The sequence below is a fragment of the Dasypus novemcinctus genome, chromosome 29 (genome assembly GCF_030445035.2).
Source record: "Dasypus novemcinctus isolate mDasNov1 chromosome 29, mDasNov1.1.hap2, whole genome shotgun sequence".
Lineage (NCBI taxonomy): Eukaryota > Metazoa > Chordata > Mammalia > Cingulata > Dasypodidae > Dasypus > Dasypus novemcinctus.
Window position 1 is genome coordinate 7,071,930 of NC_080701.1, and position 8,069 is coordinate 7,079,998.

Below are 8,069 nucleotides of genomic sequence, written 5' to 3' on the forward strand. Positions count from 1 at the left end.
CACAAGGTCACCTGGAGATAATTCTGCTTATAGAGCCACACTCCCCTTCCTCTCTCCTCGCCCACATGGCCAGATATCAGCAAAAGTCCAACTGAAGAAAGACCTTTTATGCTAATCTGAGGAGATCTACCTTGATCTAAAAACATTGAAAGGGTTTTGTCTCTTTTGTTTTTGTTTTTTCTTAAAGCTTTTACTGAGACATGATTGAAACCTTTACAGATACACATGGAAAAATAAGACATGATCACAATCAAGTGAAGACAACCTAACCAGAGAGCTTAAATGCCTTGTCAGCTAATGGAGACGCTCAAGTACTGGGAGTGGGACATGCTGGAGGGCTGAGAAATGGTCACTAATATTCACCTCCCTCTTCTTCACCCTCTCCTTCAACTGAATCTACACCAACCTCCTCATAATCCTTCTCAAGGGCAGTCATGTCCTCATGGCCTTCAGAAAACTCTCCTTCCTCCATCCCTTCACCCACGTACCAGTGAACAAAGCATGCTTGGCATACATCAGGTCACACTTGTGGTCTAGGTGAGCCCAGCCCTCAGCAATGGTGTGGTGTTGCTCAGCATGCACACAGCTCGCTGGACCTTGGCCAGGTCTCCACCAGGAACCACAGTGGGAGGCTAGTAATTAGCTCCCACCTTGAAGCCAGTGGGACACCAGTCCACAGACTGGGTGGTGCACTTGGTCTTGATGGTGGCAATGGCAGCATTGATGTCTTTGGGAACCACGTCGCCACGGTACAACAGGCAGCAGGCCATGTATTTACCATGGCGAGAGTTGCATTTCACCATCTGGTTGGCCAGCTCGAAGCAAGCATTTGTAATCTCTGCTACAAAGTTGTTCTTGATAGGCTTTCTCAGCAGACATGATGGGGGCATATGTGGCCATAGGAAAGTGGATGCAGGGTTAGGGCGCCAGGTTGGCCTGGAATTCTGTCAGATCTACATTCAGGGCACCATCAAACCTGAGGGAAGCAGTGATGGAGGACACAATCTGGCTAGTAAGGTGGTTAAGGTTGCTGTAGGTTGGATGGTCAATATCGAGATTTCTATGACAGATGTCATAGATGGCCTCATTGTCTACCACAAAGGCACAATCTGAGTGTTCCAGGGTGGTGTGGGTGGTAAGGATGGAGATGTAAGGCTCGACCACAGCTGTAGAGACCTGGGGGGCTGGGTAAATGGAGAACTCCAGCTTGGACTTCTTGCCATAATCAATAGAAAGGCGTTCCATCAGCAGAGAGGTGAATCCCAAACCGGTTCCTCCACCAGAGCTGTGAAAAACCAAGAAGCCCTGAAGACCTGTGCACTGGTCAGCCGGTTTGCGAATTCTGTCCAGAACCAGGTCGATGACCTCCTTGCCGATGGTGTAATGCCCGCAGGCATAGTTATCAGCAACATCTTCCTTGCCTGTGATGAGCTGCTCAGGGTGGAAGAGCTGGTAGTAGGTGCCAGTGCAAAGTTCATCAATGACTGTGGGTTCCAGGTCTACAAACGCTGCCCTGGGCACATGTTTGCCAGCGCCGGTCTCACTGAAGCAGGTGTTGAAGGAGTCATCTCCTCCCCCAATGGTTTTGTCACTTGGCACCTGGCCATCAGGCTAGATGCCATGTTCCAGGCAGTAGAGCTCCCAGCAGGCATTGCCAATGTGGACTCCAGCCTGGCCAGCATGGATGGAGATGCACTTATACACGGTGACTATGGGATGGAAGGTGAAGATAAAAGGAGCAGGCACGGGTCCCGGTTACCGTCCCTGACAAGCTAAGAGTTGAGGTAAGTAATGCACTGAAGGGGTTTTGTTTTAAGGGAGGATGGGAAACAGTATTGTGTGATAGCTTTTTAAACAAATTATTTAGGAGTCTATTGGAAAGGCAGGAATTTACAAAGGTACTGTAAAATAAAATGTGGACTGATTACCAGAAAAAATATTGTCATTTAATGGGCATTTGCATGTAAAAATATTACCTGAAAGAAAAGGAAACTTCAACACTGGATTGACACTCATCTTTAAAGCTGAGATTTTCATCAGAGGTGATGGTTAAAATGGCATGAAGGAGAGCCCAAACTTCTAGCAGGCAAATTAGAATCACAGCGAGGGAGGCAGTGTGGCTCAAGCAATTGGGCTCCCCGCTACCACATGCGAGTCCCCGGTTCAGTTCCCGGTGCCCCCTAAAAAAGACAGAGCTGGCACGACAGGCCAGCATGGCAAGCTGATGCAACAAGATGATGCAACAAAAGACACAAGAGGAAGAACATAACGAGAGACCCAACAAAGCAGGAAATGGAGGTGGCTCAAGTGATTAGGCACCTCCCTCTCACATCGGAGGTCTGGGTTTTGGTTCCCAGTGCCTCCTAAAGAAACAAGGAAGATGAACAGACATGGCAAGTGCAAACAACAAGGGGGTGGAGAGAGATTTAAAAAATGGACCTTAAAAAAAAAAAAAAAAAGAATCACCAGCAAGGCATTTCCAAAGTCTAGAGGTTTCACTCCTTCTTCTGATAAACCGCAATCAAAGGGGCCCTTCTCTATTAGAAATGCCTGCACTAATGAGCAGCAATTATTGCTGGGAGGTCACAGTTTGCCTCTTCAGAGATGAGAAAGAAAAAGACTGAAGAACCACAGCTTTCAAAGACTGTTCCTGAATATGAACTAAACAGTAATTACCCCTTTCAAAAGAGTGGAAAAGAGAAATGACTCAAAGTTCTATTTTGGTATAGTGGAAGTGATATAAAAAGCTTTATTGTAAAATTTTCCCACATAAGTATAATTTTCTCCCTTTACATCTCTTTCCCCTAGCCTTAGGTACAATTGGACTTAAACCTTCCATAACCATCCAATTCCATGTAAACAGTTTTGTTTGTAATGATTTTACCACATCAGTGGAGAGAAGCTGATATAATCCTGAGGTATAAATATCATTAAGATGGTTCTTTCCCCCTGGGTCCAAACACAGAGGATAAAAATAATTAGGTGTTTCAGTGGGGTATTTCCAAATAATTCCATAATCTTACATAAATCATGTAAAATAAGATTATTTTCATGTGCATTTTACAAAGCTGTATTACAATGTGCCCTCAAAATTAAAAAAAAAAAAATGCTCTGCACTAAACTGTTGATTGTTAGTCTGTACAGCTTGAGAATTTGTCCTTTGTGAATCCTGCAAAGTTTTATAGATTTAAGAAAAGCCAGAAAAAGCTAACTGCTCATCCAGATTACCCCAGTGTGTAAACTGCATCCGGGAGTGAATAAAACATGTTGAGCAGAGCATTAACTCCTTCCAGCCACGCGAGGCTCATCGAGAAAATTACTGCTGCACCATCTTCTATAGCACCACAGGGACCCTAAAGAGTTAGGCTATCTCCCCAACTTACAGCAGTGATTTATACAGATCATATGGCTAATTTGCATCCTAGATGTTCTATTAGACAGGTAAGTGCTTACTAGCTTTGCCTTTCGATTTTTAAATGAAAGGTTAACTTTTTAGTTTCTAGTCCAAAATCGCTCCTACTGATATGGAGAAGCATTAATTCCTCCAGGTAGTAATAGGTATCAAGAAAAACATCCTAACACTCTTAAGTATATTGGTAACATATGTATTTTAAGTATCAACCTTATATAATTACTATTTTATAATTATACAAAATATTAAAAAGTTCATCTGTATACCACTGGATTCTATTTTTCCTCTTTTTTTAAAATATATGCTTTAAAAAAATTTTAAGTACTTAGATTACATACATGTTACATAAAAAATATAGGGAATTCCCACATGCCCTGCTCCCTACCCCCCCTCCACATTTTCCCACATTTCCTTCATTAGTGTGGTATATTTGTTACAATTGATGAACACATTTTGTAGCATTGCCACTAAGCATGGGTTATAGTTTACATTGTAGTTTACACTCTCCTGTCTTGAAAAGTTCCAATATGTCCAGGATCATGTCTTTTAAAAGCTCTATTCTCAGTGTTATATTTTCCTTTTCCTTCAGTTAATACTTTTACCTGCAAATAACCATTCAATGGCAATTATTTTCTAAAATAAATATTTGTTTCATGCTTACCTTACCCACTATACTTGATATTGAAGGGTTATAAACATGGGCTGGATACAAGTTCTTTTGACCTCCAGGAACTTTTGGTTTTATAGGGGAAATGATGCATGTATGTAAATAATTTTAAAATATGAAAAGGTAAGGTGTCACAATAAATCATAAGAAGAAGAGTGCTGCATGATTCTGGAAGTGGTGAAGGCTCATAAAACAGGGGAATTGGGGCTTAGGCAAGCTGCTGTGATTGATTGGGCTTGATCCTCAAGATATGGGACAACATGTCTCAATCATGTAAACAAAGATAGCAGCTGATGTAGGTTCAAAATCTCCAAGTTAAAGTGACAGACATAATGCATTTATTCTCAAAAGACGTGAGATTCCAACTGGAATGTTCAGAGAAACTCTACAAGTCAGTGTAGCATTTGAGCTGAGCTTTAAGGAAGGCACTAGATTATGATCATTGGGGAGAAGGTGGGAAGATATTATAGTTTTGTGGAGCAGCATTCATTGATTCAATGAATGTTTCTGAATACCTACTATGACCGTGTATTGTTTAGTTTTGAAAATAGTGACATGTATAAGACAAAGTCTCCTTAAAGAATTCACCAACTACTAAAAGAAACAGCAAAATAAACAGAGGGAAGTTCAGAAAAGCACATGTATTTGAAGGAATATAAATAATTAAACTGGAAGTAATCCAAATAAAAGAGTTCAGTTGTAAAAGACTAGAAAAGCAAACTGTGGCAGACTTCAAATTCCATGTAAAAAGTTGGAAGCATAGGCCCTGAGAAGGCACTGAAAGTTTCTGAGTAGAAAATGGTGGTAAACCTAGCAGAAGCCTCCCTTTTCCTCCATTAATACATTCGGTTCAGTAGCTATGTCTCAAGTGTTATTCTGTCCTAAACACTTCAGAGGATTCAAAGATAAGTAAAAACATGTTCTCTGCATCTAAGAGCTTACTCTAGAGAAGAGAACTCAGGACATGCAAGCAGAGAAGGCATCAGGGTCCTGCAGGGCTGGATATGGGTGAGATTGCACATGATCCAAGATGAGGAAAGATTTCATGGGGAATGGGGAGCTTGAGAAAAATAGATTCCAAGTCAGAAATGAGTGGGGTGAAGAAGGTATCCAAAGCAGAACTTATTATTGAAATAAGGACATAAAGAAAGGAAAAATGGAATAGTAGGAAATAAGACCAGAAATGCAAAGTTGGTTCATTGTAAAGGACTTTGAATTTCAGAGTGTTTCATGATGGTGTTTCATTATGAGCAATGGAAAGCCACTGTAGTTTTGTGATTAAAGAAGAGATATTGTATGTGGGCTATAAGAAAATCCTCAGAGGGGTGCTGTGAGGAATGAATGACAGTGAATGTGAAGAGCTTAGAAGGCTGCTTGGCACATCAGATGCGCTTTAACAGTATGTTTTGTTTTTATCAGTACAAACGTATTTCCAATTTGTCTGTTATGGTATTTTTCCTGATACAAATGTTACTTTCATTTGTATATAGGTAAATGTTACTTTCATTTGTATACAGGTAAATTCCATTTATTCATCCACGTATGGTGTCTGTTTCTATACAAACTTTGCAGTTTATTTGTTTACAGTTATTCATCTTTTAGAGCTCTGGTTTTCCAGCGTGGTTGCAAGGCTCCCCCGCCCCTAGATTGGATAGTAGAATTCCAGTTTAGTTTTCTTCCAAAGATGTTTTTGTTGTTGTTGTTTTATATTTTACATTTAAATATTTAAGTGTGATAGGAAACAAGGTTTATTTACTATAAATGGAGACCTAGATGTACATTGTTCGGTAGCCCATTTTCCCCCCTGAATTAATGTAACACTATTGTCATTTTACACAGGGTTGGAGTTAAATTGTCTAGTCCACTCCGGTGAACTAGTATCTATTCTTATGCCAATAAGATATTGATTTCATTACAGTGGATGCATAATTCTTTCAAATACCTGGTAATGAGAGTCCTTCTTACTAGTCTTCCTTTTCATAATTCCCTTAGCTGTTTTTAAGCATTTATCCTTCTGTATGAAATTTAAAATGATTTGGTCCAATTCCAAAAAGAAACATCTTGAAGGAATTCTAATTGGAATTGCATTGAACTTATTGTTTAATATTAGAAGAAAAATTATTTTAAGATGAAATCTTCCCTCAAAATACCATGTATCTTTCCGAAGTTATTATTTTTCATTTTTATTAGAGAAGTCGTACGTAGGTATAACATTGTATATTATAGTATTGCATATTAATTAGACGGGGCTTACGTGACTGATTTTTCTGCTTGGCTCATTTGGGCTCACTGCCATGGCTGCAGTCCCTGAGAAAGTTCTGCTTCGGAGAGCTGGCTTATGGAAATCTCCTATTCATCTACACGTACTTTGGTTTTGTCTTTTTGTTTGTCTTAACTAAATGCTCTCATGTGTTCTATATACATAAATGTGTCACCAGTAAAACAAATTTTCTCTCTTTTACAGTACTTATTTCAATTTTTAACTTCTTGTCTCACTGAATTCACTGTACCTCCAAGATAACTTAAACTAATAATGGAATTCAAGTTACCCCTTTCCATGCCCTGGTTTTTGTGGCATGCTTTTAGTGTTATATGATTTTGAATAATATCTGTGGTTATAATAAGCCATCTTTAGCATATTTAAATAACTTCCTCCTGTTGCTGTCTTTCTTAGGGACCTTATCAAAAACAGTTATTTACATCAATAGCTTTTTCAGTATTTATTTGTAATTTTAATCCTTATTTGGTCATTGTAGATGTTTTTGTTATATTTCTATATTGAGCCACCCTTGTATTATTGAACTAAGCCTGCTAGCTCATAATCACATCCTTTGATACATTTCTGAATTCCACTTGCTAGTATATTATTAATCACTATTCTAATCTACTCAAATATAATTGGTCTATTATTTTATCGATTATATATAATTTTGATATTAAAGTTTTGCTAAATTTTACAACTAATTGAGTTTTCCTTTTTCAATGGTCTAAGAAAGTTGAAAAAACATTCGAATTACCTTTCCTTTAAAGATTAAATAAAGCCACTCACTACTCTGAAATCATTATAGTCCTTTTTCAAATGTTTCCTAAGTTTCCATATAGCTATTCACTTTTATTTCCCTAGTTATGATTCCTTTATCATTCCTCAGTTGTCTATTCTTGCTATCTATTTATATTATAGTTTGTATTCCTTAGTAAAATGGAGAGATACTAGGGGGTTAGCACGTACCCCAGAGAGAAGAAATGGCCTTGGAGTGCCCCAACTGGAGATAGACAAAGTGAATCTAGGAAGGAATTATAAATCTCAGGGTCCCAAGACCCTGCTTGCTACATCAAAGGATAGTGCATCTGTCAGCAAATAGTGCTATAGACACTTAAAACAAGGACCATTTACTGATTTCACCATCCCGTGGCTCGTCAGTCTAGGCTGTGCTCTGCAGGGCAATCACATGTGACGCCACCACCAGCTGCCACTGGCTGCCTCTGGCTAGCTGCCGGCCGGGATAACGGGAGTGACCTGGCCACTTGCCTCCATTGTCCAGCAGCCTGGCCGGGCGTCCTCCCGGGCAGCTCAAGGCACGTAGAACAGCATCCCAGACGCACGAGGCTTTCGGAGCCTGTCCTTGTGTCCCATCTGCTGACACAGGCATTGCCGGCAGCTCCGCGTGCAGCAGTGGGTTCTAGACGTGCCTGGGAAGGGCTAAGTCGGTGGCCGCTTCTGCAGCCCACCGCGTGGCGGGCCCTCCACGGGGCAGTGGGAGAGTGGGAAGGCCCAGGTTTTGAGCCTGGGTCAGGACGTTTAGGGTCTGCTGGAGGGAATCGGTGCCCTGCTGTGAATTCCAATTGGAAAGGTGGGAAGGGGGAGAATATACAACGGAGACGCAGCGGTGGGTGAGGAAGCAGGCTCCTCACTGTTCCCCTGCAACGATTACTAATTACGGAGGTCGCTAACCTCCAGGGACATGATGTGCGGAAACCACCTTCTCTTTT

At 40.6% G+C, this 8,069-nt stretch overlaps 1 pseudogene; it reads right to left on the reverse strand.

The window, feature by feature from the left end:
- Positions 1–352: 352 nt before the first annotated feature.
- On the reverse strand, positions 353–7,729 carry LOC101418076 (tubulin alpha-1B chain pseudogene; annotated as a pseudogene).
- Positions 7,730–8,069: the final 340 nt, after the last annotated feature.